Source organism: Thermobia domestica, chromosome 9 (genome assembly GCF_964235325.1).
Source record: "Thermobia domestica chromosome 9, izTheDome1.hap1.1, whole genome shotgun sequence".
Lineage (NCBI taxonomy): Eukaryota > Metazoa > Arthropoda > Insecta > Zygentoma > Lepismatidae > Thermobia > Thermobia domestica.
Window position 1 is genome coordinate 83,915,381 of NC_137462.1, and position 21,095 is coordinate 83,936,475.

Sequence of the window (21,095 nt, forward strand, 5' to 3'; positions counted from 1 at the left end):
AGACCTAGGCGCAGATGGGAAGACAATGTTAAGATGGATCTCGCAGAGATTGGAATACAAAGTAGAAACTAGATGCAGTTAGCTAAGGATGGAAGTCAGTGGAGAGCTTTTGTGAACGCGACATTGAACCTCCGAGTACCATAGGCCATAGAGTTAGTTAGTTAGTTAGTTTAACGTAAAATAAGCTTTGAAAATAATGCTTTTTAATGAACCAAGAAGAAAATAAAAAATAAAAATAAAGGAATAACAGTAAAAATAAAGGCATTGGTCGTAACATTTAATGTTAGATAGCCCCCCTCACTAATATGCATAAAACTTTAGCCGTCAACCTTACAAAGAGCGCCCAAAGCTTTTAGTTTTACTGCCATGGAGTGATGCTAACATGAAATGTTATAAATTCCCATCTCTAGAGGCAAAAATTACCATTTTGTACTTGAACTTTCCGCGTTGTAATTAACTAACTAACTAGCTAACTCTTTGACCTATGGAACCCGGAGCTTCAATGCCGCATTCACAAAAGCTCTCCACTGACTTACCTAACTGGGTCCAGTTTCTATTTTGTATTCTTATTTCTGCGAGATCCATCTTAATATTGTCCTCCCATCTGCGCCTAGGTCTTCCTTATGGTCGTTTCCCGATTGGTCTTCCAGTCAATACATTGAAAGCGTTTCTACTTTTTTCCATCCTAGCTATATGACCAGCCCACCAAGGGGGGCCCCTAGACTTGACGACCCTAACAATGTTGGGTAAACCGTATAAATTATGTAGTTCCTCGTTATGAAGTTTCCGCCATTCCCCATTCCCGTTCCTCTTGGGTCCGAATATTCGTCTCAGAATCTTGTTCTCAAATACTTTCAGTCTATGTTCTTCCCTCAAACTAAGCGACCATGTTTCGCAACCATACAGAACAACAGGCATGATTATCGTTTTATATATTTTAAGTTTCAAATTCCTCGACAGAATTCGCAACGACAAGAGATTTTGAACTGAATAATAACACGAATTCCCTGCTTTTAGTCGACATTTAATTTCTCCGTGAATATGATTTTCGTCTGTTAATATTGATCCTAGATATTTGAAACTATTCACTTCATCAAAAACATTATTTAATATTTTAACCCATCCATAATTTGCCATATTACGATCCCGACGCACTTCCATGTATTTAGTTTCCTTTGCATTTACTTCTAAACCCAAGTCACTGCAAGCGTTTAATAGGACTTCTGCATTTCTTTCTATTATTCTCCTATCATCCTCTATTAAATTTACGTCATCAGCATACGTCATTACCTGGTGAACACCGTTCAACTCTAGACCCTGGTTTCTATCTTTGAATTTCCTTATAGCGTATTCCAGGACAAAGTTGAATAATAATGGCGACAACGCATCTCCTTGTTTCAGGTCACTCTCGACGAGAAAGCTTGTGGACAAAAATTTTTCTACCCGGACTTTACTTTGGGATTCATTTAAACATAACTAACTAACTAAGTCTATGGCCTATGGGACCCGGAGGTTCAATGGCGCGTTACAAAAGCTCTGCACTGACTTCCATCCTTAGCTAACTGCATCCAGTTTCTACTTTGTATTCCAATCTCTGCGAGATCCATCTTAATATTGTCCTCCCATCTGCGCCTAGATCTTCCTAATGGTCGTTTTTCGATTGGTCTTCCAGTCAAGACTTTGAAAGCGTTTCTACTTTCTTCCATTCTAGCTACATGACCTGCCCTTCTAAGCCTCCTAGACTTGACGATCCTAACAATGTTGGGTAAACAGTATAAATTATGTAGTTCCTCGTTATGAAATTTCCGCCATTCCCCATTCCCGTTCCTCTTGGGTCCGAATATTCGTCTCAGGATCTTGTTCTCAAATACTTTCTTTCTACGAAACCATACAGGCATGATTATCGTTTTATATATTTTAAGCTTCAAATTCCTCGACAGAATTCGCAACGACAAGAGATTTTGAACTGAATAATAACACGAGTTCCCTGCTTTTAGTCGACATTTAATTTCTCCGTGAATATGATTTTCGTCTGTTAATATTAATCCTAGATATTTGAAACTATTCACTTCATCAAAAGTATTATTTAATATTTTAACCCATCCATAATTTGCCGTACTAAGATCCCGACGCACTTCCATGTATTTAGTTTTCTCTGAATTTACTTCTAAACCCACGTCCCTGCAAGGGATTAATAAGATCTCTGCATTCCTTTCTATTGTTCTCCTATCATCCCTTATTAAATTTACATAATCACAATACGTCATTACCTGGTGAACACCGTTCAACTCTAGGCCCTAGTTGCTATCTTTGAATTTCCTTAAAGCGTATTCCAGGACAAAGTTAAATAATAATGGCGACAACGCATCTCCTTGTTTCAGGCTATTTTCGGAGTGAAAGCTCGTGGACAAAAAATTTCCTACCCGGACTTTACTTCGGGATTCATTTAAACATATCTTAATTAATCTAATTAGCTTCTCGATATTCCAAGTTCTGTAAGAACGTTGTATAATGTTTCTCTCCTAACCGAGTCGTAAGCCTTTCTAAAATCAATAAATAGTTGATGTACCAGGGTATTGTATTCCCAATTTTTTTTCAAGTATTTGGCGAATGGTAAATATTTGGTCGATAGTTGATCGATTTCGTCTAAGTCCGCACTCATAATCTCCAATAATTTCATCTGCGTATGAGGTCAATCTTGCTAGTAGAATATTTGAAAGGATTTTATAGGATATTGACAGAAGAGAAATGTCTCGATAATTATGACAGTAAGTTTTGTCGCCTTTCTTGTGAATTGGAACAATGATTGATTCTTTCCACTCTTGTGGCAATTCTTCCTTCTTCCAGATAAGGATAATGAGTTTGGGTATCTTGTTCCACAATTTTTTCGCCTCCAGCTAAAATTAACTCAGCCGGAATTTCATGTACAACCGGAGATTTGTGTTTCTTTAATTTCTTTATAGCGGTTTCTACTTCTAATCGGTTGGGTGCTGGAATATACGGTTCCGCGGTGTTTATCTCCTTTTCTCCACGTACACTAGTTTTTGGTTGCGTGTTAAGCAAATCGTCAAAGACGTCTTTCCATCTATTTAAGATGCTATCCGTATCAGTGAGAACTGTACCGTCAGATTTCTTTAATATATAAGCACGAGGTTGATAGCCTTTGTTAAATTCACTGATTCCCTTATACAGTCCCGGATGTTTTTATTTTTACTATTATCTTCAAGTTCCTTCAAAAAGTTTTGAAAGTTTCGCGCCTGATATGTGCGAAATATTGTGTAGTTATTTCATTCGGATTTTGTAGCCAGCGTAACTTTGCCTGTTTTCTCTTCTCTGCTAGTTTAATGCATTCCTGGTTGAACTATGGTTTCTTCCTTCGTATTTCCTCGTGTCCCAACTTTTCTTTTGCTGAAATATTAATGCTATCTCTAATTTGAATCCAGGTATCCTCAAGACTAGTGCACTCCGAATCTTCTAAAGCCGAGAATCTATTCGAAACTTTAATCTGGTATTCCTCTCTTTCCTGGCTTTCTTCTAATTTCTTTAAATTAAATCTCTCCGTTTTCGGACATTGAATATTACCTTTATTCAACGATAATCTCTCTCGTATTATCGCTGCTACCAGCTAGTAATCAGTGTCACAATCAGCCCCTCTAAACGACCGGACATCAATTATGCTAGATTGCCTTCTTCCATCTACTAAAACGTGATGAATTTGATTATGTGTTTTTCCGTCTGGTGATGTCCAAGTGTATTTATGAACGTCGCGATGTGGGAATTTTGTACTCTTCACGATTAGGTTTTTGGATGTTGCAAAGTTCACGAGTCTAACACCGTTGTCATTACTTTCCATATGTAGACTTTCGTTCCCCATGTTCGGTTTGAAAATATCCTCTCGTCCTACCTTCGCATTGAAATCCCCTAATAGAATTTTCATATGGTATCGCGGGAGTTGGTCAAATATCCGTTCCACTTCTTCGTAAAAACTGTCTTTTATATCATTATCCTTATCTTCAGTTGGGACATGTACATTTAAAACTATAATATCACACCACCGACCCTTAAGAGTAATAAAAGAAAGTCTGTCAGTAACAAATTCAACACGTTTAATTGCTGGTAGTATTCGTTTGTGAACGAGAAACCCTTTTCCTAACTGGTGATTTTTATTTCCTTCCCCGCAAAACAACGTAAAATTTCCGGAATTCACAGTTCTATTTCCTTCCCACCTAACTTCCTGAACTCCTACTAGGTCCATCCTGTATTTCTCTAACTCACTCGTTACGGATTTTAACGCGCCTGCCCTTTGAAGACTTCTAATATTCCATGTTTCCCGCTTATACAAATTATATATATGGAACAACTTTATGCATTGTATCTTTGCTGCGTAATCATTTCTTTTATAGAGTATTTCTAAAATACAGTAGGCCTACTGTAGTTTAAAAGAAGTGGATACCAAACAATTGATATTTTGCTAAATATAGTACAAATGAAAATGCCATTTTGTTTAATGGTGGCCCCATAGAAAGAGCCTCGAAGTCTTTCGCGTCACTAAAGGTTAATTAGGGAATTAATTTATGAAGAGTGAAATTTTTGTGAACAGGCGATTTTTGAGCGTCCTTCCTTATTTTAGGGACTGAGTAAGTTTTACTTAGTGTATACTGAAAGTAGTCTATGTATACATTGAGAGTTTATAGATTCAGTGGAGTAATAAAATTTCAAATTATGTTTGCAAGTGCTATACGATTCCATTTTGAACTGTTACTCCTTAATAAACCCTCTCTCAAAGATTATATAGAAAGAATTATTCATACGTGCAAGTGAATATCTATCTGGATATTGCAGATGTAACTATAATTATTTAGTTACATCTTATACTAATTCTCGATCTATTTTTCTTTCCAGCACCCTATATTTGGTTCTTCATTTAACTTCTTGAACCACAAAGGAAAGCAACTAGCCACCCTTATCCTTACTCTACAGGTTTTTTTTTCTTGATCCGTCTAGAGCCTAGCTATCATAGGTACGTACATGAAAAAGAACCTGCCTTTGGTCAGGGCGCTTGAGACAAGATCCCTTAGCAAATGCTAAAATCTCAAAACGTCACGTTTCGCATCTCTAGAAACCGGTTAACCACTGCTTCAGCACAGAAGACTTGAGACACAAGGGGAAATCATTCTCAAATTAAAAAAAAAAATAAATAAAATAAAATAAAATAAGTTGTAAGCGTCAATATAAATCATAAAAGAACGGTAGTTAATTTGCATAAAATGACGGATTAACTTAAAGATAATTAATTAACATTTACTTAGTGTTTTTAAAATCAAGCTTTACTCATAATCTTGGTATGGAAATAAAATAAACTCATATCAAAATATTTTATTATACCTTCTCCTTTCAAATATAATATTTTGCTAAGTTATATTCTGTCTATCGTTTTTATTGAAACGCTTTGAATGTGAATATGCATGTTCAGAATAATTCGAAACTGTGTACTAGTAAGTAAGATTCACTTTTAGTTTATCTTTCATCATACATATATACATGAAATAATATATTAAAGTGTAAAATGAACCTTTCGAAAGCGTTTAGTAATATCTGCTCTTGGTTCGATTGTCCGTGTTCCAAGAATTACTTGAGTTTATAGCGCGCAACCTGCTAAGTTTAATTTTGCCGCTTGTATAATGGTGTCGCTCACACTTCAATGCGTAAATAAGAAAATGTTTGTGTCCTTGTGCTCACTAGAAATATTTTTCGAAAAAAAAATATTGTACTAATTTAAATCTTGCTTTATGGTATGCTTTTTATCATTCAAGGAGTCCATAAAAATAAAAATATTCACAAAGTTACGTCCTCGACTATAAATACACAATTTACGAAGGTCATGATTTCATCTATTATATTGGTATCAACAATAGCTCCATCAAGACAAAGTCATGCATAAAAAAGATAATTATGATCTTTTTAGGAGTATATATGATATGCATATTTTATGACTAGCACACTATTTTGAAATGTAGGACATTATTCTAAGTTCGTGCACATGAAGCAATAACTTACATTTGAAAGAGAGAAAAGCATAAATTAATAAGAATGATGATTATAAGAATTATTTCATAAACTACCTAATATCTTCAGTTTCAAGTGAAATACTTATCGGATGCTGTGTTGGGTTATTTTAATAATTTAATTGACTTCATGAAAACCCACGTTATCTATTGTATTTTTGCTCAGACGTAATGTTTTGTTTTTTCATTTCCAACGCGCTATAAATATATTTGACTAATTACTTTTTGCACAGTACAAAAGCATGTATATGAACAAACAATAAGTTTGTAAGTAAGTCTTAAAAATATAATAAAGGGTGTTCCAAAATAATTGAGAATGTGTTGAAAGGAAAACAATACGTACTGTACTTTAGTCATCCAGAAAGGACCGTCTTTCACGATATACTGGGGGCCATTCAATCAAATGAAAGTACCCTAGCGTTTCTTACATTTCTCAGACATCTTTTATCATTCTTTTGGTGGAATATTGTTCAAGAGCACCTGACAAGCTGTTAACTTGTTTCTCTACTTTTGACTTGTTTCTCTACTTCAAATTTTGTTCCATATAACTACCCTTTTTAAATCGGGAAATAGTCGAAAATCGCATGATTACAAATCTGACTATATAAAGGTTGTTGCATTACTGTAACATTCACTTCTGTAAGTGAGAAATTATTGCATTAGCCGCATATGTTTCGCAATTGAATCGATTTTTGTGAAAATGGCGTATGTAATATTTTTTACGATTTTCACATTTTTTAATTGAGTATTTCAGAGGTAGATGCAACGATTGGTGTTAAAAGGAAGAGTATTTTTTGGAACGTGTTGAAAATATAAGCCATTGAATTATATTATTATAATATTGCGGTTATGCTATGAGTTATCTATGATTTACATAGAACGGGACGTACGCAAGAGGTGTCATAGCTATAACCAAAACTTTCTTAATAATCTAGACATCGATAAGTTTGTACACCAATAAATTCGTCATTAATCATTTCGGTTGAAATAAAAGAATAGGATCTGTGGGGAATGTTTTTAATGTGTGTAGTTTTGATCAGTAGCGTCTATTTGAAACTTCCCAAGCACTGACTCATGACTAGGCATTGATAAATATGAAACAGGTACATACCTTTTCTTATTGATGTAGTCTAGATAAGCAATATGATCCACACGAGTAACTAGGTGTTCCTCCTGATAGGTCTTCGAAGCTACTACTCCTGACTTTGGAAGAGCCCAGTAGTTTTGTTACTCGACTCGAGACGAGGTTATGGAACTTCCTGTACTCGTGGTAAAATACGTAAAGACGTAAACCTCTGAAATTCACTTCTGTCATCATATTTGTCAATGCATGGATCCTACGTGTTGAATTGTGAAAGCTAGCTGACTTCAGTGCTTGGCAACGATTTCAAAGACTGAATTACATAGCAGTTTTACAGATAAAGAATTCATTAATTAAACACAATTTGATTTTGAAATATCCATCATTTCCTTTCGCTGTTCGTTGAATGTCCTTTGAAGAATATTGAACTGAAAGTACAATCACGGACAAAGTTTAACGATAATATCGATGAGCGTCCGTGACACCCCCACCAGAAAATCTGGCGACACTCGTGCGACAGAAAAAAATTGAAATACAAAGAGACATAATTAAAATGAATAACATAAGAATGAAATAAATTATAAACGAGTAAATATGAAAAATCGAAATAAAATCCCATTATATAATGAAATAAATATAAAAGTATTTGCAATGTTCGCTCATCAATTCTGGTAATCGACGAGATGAAAACAGAAGGCAGTGTCTGGTCGCAACCAAACAAAGTTCACAGAACGTAAACAGACTGATGCTGAGTTCGCAGTTGACTGGAAGAGAGTGGTTACGCAACATACATTCATGTATCACAGCGTTTCCATCTGCCATTCTGAAGAATGTTGGGATAAGAATAATGACCACTACACAAGAACACAAAATAAAGCACAAAATCCATAATTCACCATCACCATACGTCAAAAGATAATGAAATACTATATATATAAATAAATAACATATATGCCGCACTAAAGCACTAAAATAAAAAAAAACACATCACCAAAATAAAATCACTGACACCACATGTAAATTTAAAAATAATGGAAGCACTGAAAACGTCATCTGTAGCAAGGCAACTCGGCTACGCAAATCAAATTTCTGCGGTGCTCAGCAGGGCGCAGAGGAGAAGACAAACGTTCCAATGGATGGTGTTTGGAAACATTCTCATCCTGAGAACTATGTTGCTTATAGTTGAAACTGTCCGTCAAAGGTCCTTGTAACTTAGAAAGGTCGTCCTGTGACAAATCCCCAAGAGATGGATACTGAATAGCATAACGTGGTTGTTGTGGGAAAACATCGGCGGATGGGACATACCTGTTACCATTTGAACAACGACCGATAGTCGGGAGGTCAGTACTTGGGTTACGTGGGAGTGTGCGTGTAACAGTGGCGTATACAGGGGTTGTTGGTGGGTCAAGGGTTCGAATATCAGATAGGGCGGAAATGCTCGAATTAATTGCGTCGGTTGACAGATCCAAAGGTTTATCATCTGTGTCTTCTTTCCGTAATTCATTTAATGAAATACTCTCCTTTTGAACAGTATCGGCGAAGCTGTAGTTGTGGCAAATACAAGAAAAATAAACGAGGAGTGAGAAAATAAGGATGCTGAGGAGAGTAAGTGAAATAAAAACCAAATACGGACCCAACTCCATTCTGAAAAGAAATGGAGAAAGACGTATAAGCACGTAGATTAACATAAAGAAACACTATTTGTTAGCAAAATTAGGCCTACCTATAGTCGCTTTTGAAGTGACTTTATGCAAAGAAAATAGTCTTATGAACCAAATTTGATAAGGATAACCATTTCAATTCTTTGAATCGATTCATTTATCCATATCTGCTTGAAATTTCCAACGTATGTGGCAATCCATATGCTGATTCTTTGAATCACGGTGTTCGTACCACATGAAATGTGAACTGGTCTCGAATGTAAGTTGAAAGAAGGAATCGAGAAGCGAGTTAAAAGTAACGAAATTATATAAATACTCGCCACTCCCTCTAGTTATATCATTATTACGTGTATGAAAGTGAATAGTGCACTATAAAAGAAATGAATCGTATCGCGATGATTTCTTACACAAACCGATAAACGTACATTGATGTTGGTTGAATATAGAAGTTCGAACAGAAAGATGATGATACAGACGAGTTAAAAATTATTAAATTCATTGTTAGATGAAAAGGACGTGGTATCATTGTGGAGGATTTTTTTAAAATTAAGAGTGACAACATACTGAAGCGATCAATATACGCTACCGAAATCGCGGTCATTTTGGCATTATATTTTTCAGGGTACCTAAAAGAAAGGCATTTCCTCCTTCCTTAGAAGTCTTTGGTTGTTATCCTGCGGACTTGCTCGCAGTTTAAAATATAATACCAGAATGAATAAAAAATATATCGAATTCGCTCGGATAAAACAAAATTTTTTGTCATTCTCCACTCAAAAGCATTTCCGTCCTAGTTTTCGTGTCGAACCTTGTATTTATTTAATAATTTTACTACCTTGACATACGTAAGAATAGAACCCACTATAATAAGTATTAGTAAGATTAGAATGGCAACAATAGTAAACGTAATATTCGAATTTGAGGTTTGTAATGTCGTGAGTGTGGAGTTAATCTGAAGATTTAACAAATCATCAGCTAAGTTATCCAATAAATAAGTAGAATTCGTCAAATTCAAGTGGAAAAGTGTCCAGTTTCCCACTAAATATATTTTGTCATGCTGTACTTTTACTAATTTACGAGTTGGCAATACTGTAGTATCAAAAATCAGACTATCAAAATCAACATACTGGACGAAGTATGACCTATTGTTTCCGAATTCTAAATGTTTAGATACTAATAGGTTAGTTGGAGATGTTATAGTTCTAACGCCTGGAACATGCGAAGAATACAGAATACCTGCATTTGTGTATTCAAAGATTAAGCTCACCTTATATTTTTCCGAAAGTAGCGTACAACCTTTTAAGGTGTTATTAAAGGCAATGTTATTTAAACATTCCGACTGAGATGTTATGGTAATCGTGGTAGTGTGACAAAAATACAAAAATGATTTCCATTCACAGGAATTTCTATCTAAATTATGAAATTTGCCATCTGCCATGTAAACTATTGTCGGTAAATCATAGCGATATTTCCTGTCTCCAATTAAGAATCCTAGAGATTTGACCTCATACATTTTAGATACACTATGAGAAGAAATTATCGGTGTTCGCAATAATAAGTCGACATTATTGGATTCTAAATGAAACCTTATTAGATAAATATTTGATTATTTATAGAAAAGTCCCAAATCATTAACGTAAAGTGTCGTTTTCAAAATATCATATTCTTCGATAAATTTCCTTGCCTGATCATTATTCAGTATATGAAAAGTGAATTCGTTTGCCATGATGTTGGAAAGTATTCCTAAGATATGTTGTTGCGCTGAATGCAACAAGAAATTAGACAAAAGTTGTTGTTCAACTGAACTTATTCTACAAAATATGTAATCTAATTGACTTTTAAAGTTAGCCAATACATGTTTCACTGTAACAACGACATTGTTTATTATTTTTATTTCCTGGTTGAAACGGGATTTGAGTTTTTCCAGTTCTGCAGTCAAAAGTTGATCATGTTCCTCTAATGCTCTGATTGAATGCGAAAGTTTTTGTTGTTGAATTAAGTTATAAGTTGACAAACCTATAGAACTTAATCCTAAAATCCAAGAGAAAATAGAACGTTTATTACGATTTGCTGAGATCCAAAATGCCTTGTCATTTTGAAATTGAAAAGCACAAGGAATGGTATTCACTATCCGTTCCCCAAAACAATAATTCGTTTCGTCGGATTCCTTCCTGAATATTTCGAAGTCCTGGACATTCCGAAATTATAGGAATCGCCTCAGGAAAATTAATATGGATTTTCAATGTCGTGTAAATGTATGCAGTCGTATGTACGGCGAACGAATTCTCAGAAATAGCTATTCCTAATTTCTCCATTGTTAGTTGTTGAGAAATAGAATAAATGTACCTTACCAAAGTTATCAGAAAAATCAATGCTGTATAGAAATGCATCCTGCAATGAAAGAGAAAAAAACTCACTTAGAATGTTCCTAGACTTTTTTTAATCTAATCTAAACTTTGTACTTTTTTAAAGGGTTCAACCTCCGGATGTAAAAACGTATCTACCTTTTCTTCATTTTTGTGCGTGACATACTTAATGCGATATGAATTCTCATTTACTTTTTCCAAAATTTCTCCTTTCGTTTTGAATTTTTGACTAAAACAAGGTGGAATTCCTGGTTTTTGAGCTATATCTTGTATCAAAATTTCTGACCGGGTTCAAACGTTTGTGACCTAAATTTCTTTTCCATGTATTTCTTCTGAGATTTGTATTTTCGCTGAAGATTTTTATACGCTATATCATGTGCTTCTCTTAACTGCTGTAAACGTGATTCGTTTTCTTCGTAGTCACAAGGTAAGTCTAGCGATGCGTCTAGATTTGTCCTGGGGTTGAATTCGTGGAGCAAATAAAAAGAACTGTATCCTGTTCCCTCATGTATATGTGCGTTAATCGTAAATACTATCGATTGAAGAATCGAATCCCAATTCGTCATTTTATTGTCTACATAATGTTTCAGACAATTCTGAACTATATCGTTAACTTTCTCAGCGAGGCCCGGAGTGTAGTGCGCTCCAGTATTTGCAAAATTTAAATGAATGCCGAACCTCTCTGCCATCTCTTCCATTAATTTACCCTTATGCGATGCAAAGCGGTCTAACACTATCTGCTTTGGCACACCGTACTTTAAAATCACCTCTTCATAAAGTACTTACTTATAGAATCGGCACTGAGGTCCGGTATAGATTTCGCTATTACATACCTAGTACACATATCAACCATAATGCATACATATTTATGTCTATAGGTGCTAGACAAAGGCAAAGGACCAAATTGATCTAAAACGAGCAACTCCATGGGTGCGTATTGTGGGTAGGTCTGCGGTTGTAAAGGTGTTTTTCCCACACGTGCTGCATTTCTCATGTAAAAATTTCTTCATATTGGGCATGTATATTTTCTTTAGTGCATTGCTGTAACATTTAGAAAACGAAAACTGACCACCTTCGTATTGTTCAGTATGTAATTGTTGAAACACATATTCACGAAGCGAATATGGAATACAGAGTAAATATTTAGTCTTATTTGCGAACCGGTGTTTACGATATAATCTACCCTCTCTCATTTCAAAAGCTGAAGCTTGTCTCTCCATTTTCCCGTTGCATTCTTCTGGTTGTTCTAATGCATTGATAATTGGACCGAAATGGGCGTCACGTCTCTGCAGTTCGGCTACATCTACTCCCTCTTCAAAGGAAAGGAACGCTCTTAGTTCTTCCATGTCGTAGTCTTTCTTTGTTGGCTGAATATCTGTGTCTCTACTGAGAATGTCACTGGGATTATTTTCTCCTTTTACGTGAATTGGAATGTAATTGTATTCCTGTAATTCCAACGCATACCGTAGTAATTTGGGCGATAGTTTGGGTGCTGTCTTTAAATATGTGAGAGCCTTACAGTCAGTATAAAGTTCGAATTCATTTCCATAAAAATAGAAATTAAATGCTTTACACGCCGATAAAATTGATAATAATTCTAGTTCTACAATATGTCGCGAACTTTCGGACGGTCTTAACAAACGACTGTAATAACCTAACAGCGTCCATTCTCCATTTTCCTGTTTTTGTAACAAACAACTGCCTATCGATAGACTCGAAGCGTCTGTCGCTAATCTTAGAGGTCTATGTGGTACGTAGGGTGATAAAAGAGGTGCCTTCATCAAAGCGTCCTTAAGCTTTTGAAAAGCAGCTTCGTGGTCTTCTGTCCACTGAAACTTTTTGCCTTTCCGGGTCATCAATTGTAGCGGCTGGACTAAAGTAGCGTAGTCCTTGAAGAATCTCCGGACGTAATTTGTGAGACCAAGAAAAGATTTGAGATGTTTAGGCGATTTAGGTGATTTAAAAGCCTTAATTGCGTTTATTGTTTTATCACTTACTTGGTAACCAACGGAACTAACTATGTGTCCTAGCGCAAGTATTTGTTCTTGTAAAAATTTGCACTTTTCTACTGACAATTTCAAACCTGCATTTCTCAATCTTTCAAATACAGTGCCCAGAATGTCTATCGTTTGGTGTTGATCGTTCCCGAAAATAAATACATCATCCATGTAGAACGAAACGTTTGCTGGTGCTACATTTGCTAAAGTAATAGACATTATTCTTGTGTAAACAGCGGGCGCTGATAGATATCCCTGTGGTAAAACTCGAAGTCTAAAACTACCCTCACCTGGGATATTAAATCCAGTATAATCCCTAGATTCTTCACTAAGAGGGATTGTATAGTACGCAGATTTTATATCGCAAATGCTGTACCACAAATGTAAAATTTGAAAAATGAAAGAGAGAGATCCCGGTGGTGATCGTTTGTAGCGCCACATTTTGTAATAATAAAGATAAAAAATGAGATGGCGGGTTTCGGGTTCACATTCCGTCTGTCACTATTTATCCCTATTGCACCACCGTTAAAGTCTCCGTTCCCCGAACTGAAATGGTTTGTGACTCGATAAGAACTGGTTTCACGGTTTGGAAATCCTATCTCCCCGCGGTGTCCCAGGGCTTTAGGGAAACAAGATCCCTCTAAAACCGTGTAAGCAAAAGAAACTTGATATTATTTGCATGCGTATCCTGTATGCACATGCTGCAACGCTGAAAGTGAATTTTTCTCTAATGTTTGGTTTGTGTGGACGAACTAGACTGACTTTCACTTTCCAAATGGACTGAATGATAATAGTAGTAATAATAATAATACCAGAAAATAAACGAATATCTAGAATTTAAAATTTTAGTTGAAAATTCTGAAAATCAGTCTAATCCCCACTAGAATCGAGAAATTGCTTATATTGCCTAATTAGCCTAACAGATCCCTTGGAAACCAATATTATGCTTAAGGTTAGGGATACAACTTGTTTATGAAAGAAAAAGCTTACGAATTTGGGGTTAACAATGTAATAAAAGTTTTAATGAGCAAACGAAAACAACAAGAAAATGTTTTTTGTAAAAAAAAAATTAAGCAGGCCGAAAATTAACATTGAATTTTGAGTTTTGTGACAACAAGTGTTTAGAATAAGGCATAAGGCCTTAACACAAAAATAAATCAATTCAAGTAAATTACATCTGGGCTTTCTTTCTTGACCTATGTAGTGAATGAATTGTTATCATTAACCTGACACACATAAACAAACTATGAAATTGATGTCTATAACCAGTGCTAGATGCAATCTTGCATTATTTATATTTTATATAGAGCTTTCATAATTTACATATATATCATACCAAACTGGTTAAATTACAATCTTGCATTTGAAAATAACTAATTATTTGACATCGTATGCTAAGCATATAGTTTACGTTGATCAGCTGATATGTTCTGATTATGACCTTTCCAAGATTAACGAAATTAAGATATTACATTGCTTGACGGAATTTGAATATAACTACCTACATCTTATTCGGGTGAAAACTAAATATTGGGGTGATTTAAAATAAGTTGAAACGAGTTGAAGTAGAAATAAGTTGAAGTAAATCGAAATAAATAAAAAAAATAATTCGAAAAACAAGTCATGACTTTGATTTGAGATTCGTGGGAAGCATGAAAGAAACATAGAATGATCTAAAGGAGTTAAGTAAACCTACTGCCTGACTGCTGACCATTTCTAATTATTGAAATTATTAACTGAGAATGGGGTATAAGCACACTAAATATGCAATTCGACATTGACTTAACAAGAATACACCATTATATACATAAAATCAATGAGCGTAGCATTACTATTTGATTATGCATAAAGGCTATATACATACACATATTGGCACAAGTAGAAAATCAACAGACACAAACGTATATAGATATATAAAAAAATCATAAGACATGCATACATACATAAAAATCAAATGACATATAAGTATTAATAGTAAATGCAAATACGTCTATCGAGATTTTAACATAAATGTATTGAGTTTTCGTGATTTTCTCTCTGTATCATCAATAAGATTGGTATATGACCGTATATTTTCATTTATTTGTCTAGTCTATGCGCATAGACTTCTGATCGCTCTATTGTTAGAGGATCAGAATGACGTAATAATTGCGGCTTTACTTAGCCTACTTCGTGTTTTTCCATCTGTATTCTACCTGACTGAAATAATGTCGGTTCCGCTTTATTTACGGATTACGTATGTCTAACCAAGAAAATGATTAATAATGAGACTAGTCGCATATATTATAATCACTAATTAATCGTTTAGCTCTCTTACATAACATACTTTTTCTGAGACATTACAGTATTATTTATTAGAGTTTTATTAGCATATAGATCGAAATAGATTCATTTAGTGCGTTAACTTCTATGCAAAATGACTTTACAAACACAATAATCTTTGGACAATTGGAGCAATGTCTCGAATATATTTTCTAGGAATACATATTACGCCTTGTTCTAAATTATCTTAAATTTCTAATATTGCATGTCCATAGCGCAGATGATGCACTTTCGCTTCATACAAACTTCGATATGGTAAGGTAAATACTTCTTTCATGACAAATTTCATAGTTCGAGTCGTTAAAGGTCTACAACCTGTTATTTGATCTATATTTAAATTAACTTCCTTGATATATTATTTAAAAAATATAAATGACAATTAGAATAATGACATAAACTACTATCTCTTTAATAAAAACAACGATATGTTCACTGAAGTCACAGAATATATATATATAAGTACCATTGTAAAAAGTCTCTCTATTTTCAGTAAGCCTTGCTCAAAAAGAAGAAAAAATAAAATAAAATAAAAAGTAGAAAAAAAGAAAAAAGAATTCTAATGTTTAGTAGTTATAGTTCGGATTGGAAAATCTGTTCTCCATACGATGAAAATACGTTTAAAGTTTTCAAATAGTTCCGACTTTAACTTTTATACTGTGAACGTCTTGAAATTTATTCAATGCCGAAAATTTCCCTTTTAGCATCAACAAAAAATAATTTAGATGGGTCCTACCTTTTGCCGTCCACACTGCTCTCACCATTTTCATAGTCACTACTGAGCTGACCACACACATACAGATGTCCCTGCGTTTCTTGGCTTCCTTCTTCCGTGAGAAGTGTCCTGGATCCGGAGCTCCTCTCTTCGATTCCTGCTGCGTCCTCCTCTTAAACTGCAAGGTTCGTCGCTCTTGGGCGTCTCCTGGTCCATCAAAGTGGGGCTTCTGTTGGTCCATTTCTGTTGGTCACTTTCACTCTTAACAGCACTTTTAAACGTGACACTGCACCAACATCACTCTTTGTGTCTGAAGTGTAGTGTTACACGGATAAATAGTATTGATTGTTTTTAAGTATTGTGTATAGTACTTCAAAACTGATTATGTATTATTGAAACTAGTCTAAGTGCTTTCGGTGAGTATGTAGGCCATCCGTTATCGCTAATTGTCTGTAATTGCTCGTGAATATGTTTATAAGTGCGAAATTCTGTCACTCAAAAAAATGTCTGTAAGCGTTTCGCGATATATATATTAGCAGCGTTAAAAGTTTACATATATATATATATATATAAAGAGGATCAATGTGTAACTTCCTATGCCTTAGAAAAATTGCCAGTCCGTACACTCGGTTTCGGTGAGTTTAGCCGCACATTATTCTCGGTTGATTAACTTTTGATTATCAATGTAGTGTGTGTGTGTGTAAGTTCCGGGTGTGTTTTTGTGTTGTGGGGATATGATGTTTCCCGGTGATGAATTTTTTTACGACTGACTTGGACTTTTGAATTTTTAACCTGTCGATCTTTTTGGATACGCCTCTAACGGTGTCTTCGATTTCGTCTCTGTTCTCTTATTCGTTAGATTACTTTGATGTCCTAAATTTGCTGTTGTTTATCTCCACCCCATATACGTTGTTTGAGCGTCTTCTCTCCACCGTACGTGATTTTTTAGATTTCACATGTAATATAGAAAATTTTTATAGGGGTCTATTCGGCGCCTCGTAGTCTCGTGCGTGCTTTTGAACCAAGTTACAGACCTGTGTCAAAATTTTATCTTGGTACTGCATGGCGACTTATGGTCTATGATGTGATTTTGACAAATTCACAGAGATTATTTTCCACTTGGATTCTATTCAATGTGTTCAGACTTTATTAATTTTCTCAATTTCACAAAAAGATGCTAAAAGCTGTTTTGTTTTTCTTTCTTGGGCTCACGCAGGGTCCTCTGTATGTGTGGTCTTCTACGCATGTGGCTTAGGCAGCGGTATTTAGAGACAATAGAAGGGTCGTATAATGTCTTCGCCGCAACAACAGGTATACAAAGAAAAGAAAACATCTTGGAGAGTGAAGGAAAATAAAGAATGTCCTTTGCTTCTTTAAACACACAAAAATGAAAATGAAAATGATATTCACTAACGTTCATAATTATATGCAAAATTGAATTAAAAAGATTTATTTGAAAATTAAATAAAAATGGTGATGATGCAACTGTCACAATGTCCTCCCATTGTTGATAGAATATTATGTATTGGTGGTAATGACGTGCTATGGAAAACTGCGTGATTGTTTAAAATGCGCGTATCCAATACTGCACGAATAGAATTGTCTGGTTTCTTTATGAATAACATAGGACTATTGTATGGTGACGCGGCCCTCTCGATGATTTTTTGTTCTAACAGAATATTGAGCTGTTCTCGAACCAACGGCTTCAGAGCTATGGGGATTGGATACTGGCTACGATGGAAGGGAACTTTAGTTCTTAATTCTATGTGGTGTTCGTAATTTTTCACTCTTCCTATCGTTTTAGAATCCCACGCAAAAACATTACTATACTCATAGCAAAGATCTATCAATTTCTTTCTAACTTCTGGATCCGCCTTTTCTCCTATTATCAATTTGTTTGCATCAAATTTTAATTTTTCTTTTGCTAATTCTTCCTCTTCCGACTTTGACATATCTGCTATATTACATTGTTTCTGAGTGATATAATCCTCACCATAACCTACAACTGTGTTCGCTTTTAGCACTACTTTCTTGTCTAATGGGTTTGTTATTTCTAACAAATTCTGATCTTTTGAGAGTAATGATATAGGAATTAAAATTTTATACTGATCTTCTAATTTCTTGTTTGGTTCCAACAAGTATTCATTTCCCGACCAAGAATGTTCTAATTTTACTGGTACATACACTTTTGTCCTAGGTGGGAAATAGGCGTTTCTACTAAGTACAAACTTAGGCACTAAACACGCTTTTAATATATTATGCACTGTTTCTGATACAGATACTGTGATACTATCCACTTGTGATAGCTTGGATGGTGGTTTTCCAAATCTATGTAAGGCTATTGTTTTACCTTCGTAATCTAACTTAACTCCATGTGGAAATAAGAAATCATTTCCAATCAATAAATCGTGTGAAAACTCAGGAATAACTCTAAAAGTATGATGGAATGTTTTCCCCGCTATAGAAAACCTAATTACAGCTATTTTATTTACTGAAATGGAATTCTGTGTAATACCTTTAATTCTCGTTTCGATGTTTCTGACTAGAGCTCCTGGCGGAATTAAATTCTTGTTAATAATCGATAACTGACTCGCATAATCAATTATAGCTCTAACTGGTTTATTTTCTATATTTACAGTTAAAAACACCATGTCATTTTCACACTGGATTGAGGCTAATATTTGTTTGTGTTGCTGTGCCCTATACGCTGTAAATGTGCCCCTTTCATTTACAGACGTTTCTAGTTTAAATTCTGGGATTTGTCTTGTCCTTGGCAGTTTTGACTATTTGGGCATGGAAAAGAACCTTGATTATACGGAACAAAAGGCGCTGCATTATAGTTTAAATTTGATTGAGGTTGCGGTTGCGCGTGATTCTGTTGTTAATACATTGGAACAGCCTGTGGATTCCAATTATTCCAACCTTGTCGTCCATTATTATTATAATATTTCCTAACTCTACCTCTGTTCGGATTATAATTTCCTCTACTTTGACATTTGTTATGGGAATTCCTACCCTGATTCCAATATTGTCCGTTCTTGCCATTTTGATTTCGAAAATTCTTACGTTTACCCCCACGAGCACTATTTTGTTGTGGTTGTGATTGTTGTTGTTCTTGGCTATTAGTATTATTGCTGCTTGACTTGTCATTGACTTGTATTTGACTTGTCAGTCAAAGTTTTAATTCCTCAAGAGTTTTCTCTATCCTAGCCATGTATGAACTAGCCGACGGTTCTACTTTAATTTGTTTTTCTTCGGGTTTTCGATTAACATGTGATTTTTTCTTTGGTTCCTTTGCTACCACTACACCATCGTCTGAATCACTATCTGACGAATCACCTACTTTTACTGGTTTTCTTATTCTACTTATCAATTCCTGTACTGAAGTTGATTCTGAATTCTCTCTACCTTTAGCACGTTGTTGTCTACGTTCAATTTTACATTTATTCTTCTCCACCTTTAATAAATCTTCTATAAAATAATCTAGATCATCATAGGATTTTGTCCCTACCTTGTCTATGTAATATGGCAAAAGACCTGACGCGATTACTCCTATCTTTTTAGTGTCCGTCATGTCCTTGTCAAACTTCTCTATTAATGCTAGCATGTCGTAAACAAAATTTATTATAGGTTCACCCTCTTTTTGTAACCTATCTCTAATTCTTTCTTCTATGTCTAAAACGAAACTGGAATTTCGAAACTCATCTATCAGTTCCTTTTTTCAATTCATTGTATGTTGTTTCGCCTACATTTTTCCTGTCAAGAAAAATCTTAATCCACTGCCTACTCTGACCTTTAAATACAACTGACAACAACGCTTTTTTTCTATTGTCATCGTATCTGTTTATCTCACAGCAATCATCAAAGTCCTGAAAAAATGAAACTATATCCTTTCCGGATTTAATATCAAAACGCGGCAATTTACATAGTTCTGTCTGGACATTAACACTAACTGGATTTGCCTGCATGTTTATTGAACTTTGCTCACCTTCGCTTCGAGAACTACCAGCTGATATAAATCGTACTCTCGTGTCAGAAACCTGAGTGACTGTGTAGTTCTGTGTGTCTGCTTTTCTTTCTTTCCTTTGCCTAGGCGGTGATACACATTGAAGTATCTGGTCTAACGTCGCATCTAATTCATCAGTTATATGTGATTGCTTTTGAATTACTTTTCTAAAAGACATGCCATTAATAAATTTTGTTTGAATCGAAAACAAAAAAAACGAAGATGCATTATTTTAATTCTAATGGTGTTGGGATCGATGCCTTACTAAGACAATTAAATAAAAGAAAACTAAAATCGCTAAGTTTTCATTAGAAATTTTAACGCCTCCACCATGCGGTTATGCTATGAGTTATCTATGATTTACATAGAACGGGACGTACGCAAGAGGTGTCATAGCTATAACCAAAACTTTCTTAATAATCTAGACATCGATAAGTTTGTACACCAATAAATTCGTCATTAATCATTTCGGTTGAAATAAAAGAATAGGATCTGTGGGGAATGTTTTTAATGTGTGTAGTTTTGATCAGTGGCGTCTATTTGAAACTTCCCAAGCACTGACTCATGACTAGGCATTGATAAATATGAAACAGGTACATACCTTTTCTTATTGATGTAGTCTAGATAAGCAATATGATCCACACGAGTAACTAGGTGTTCCTCCTGATAGGTCTTCGAAGCTACTACTCCTGACTTTGGAAGAGCCCAGTAGTTTTGTTACTCGACTCGAGACGAGGTTATGGAACTTCCTGTACTCGTGGTAAAATACGTAAAGACGTAAACCTCTGAAATTCACTTCTGTCATCATATTTGTCAATGCATGGATCTTACGTGTTGAATTGTGAAAGCTAGCTGACTTCAGTGCTTGGCAACGATTTCAAAGACTGA

At 35.0% G+C, this 21,095-nt stretch overlaps 1 long non-coding RNA gene across 3 annotated transcripts in view; it reads left to right on the top strand.

Moving 5' to 3' along the window:
• LOC145694798 (uncharacterized) overlaps positions 1–21,095 on the top strand; it is a 72,512-nt gene that overhangs the window by 25,671 nt on the left and 25,746 nt on the right. For 2 of the 3 annotated variants that reach the window (XR_014133047.1, XR_014133048.1), the window contains exon 2: positions 4,903–5,020. The exons of the other annotated variant lie outside the window; for it this stretch is intronic. This is a non-coding gene — a long non-coding RNA (uncharacterized LOC145694798). The remainder of the gene's footprint in view (positions 1–4,902; positions 5,021–21,095) is intronic. 3 annotated transcript variants of the gene reach the window in all.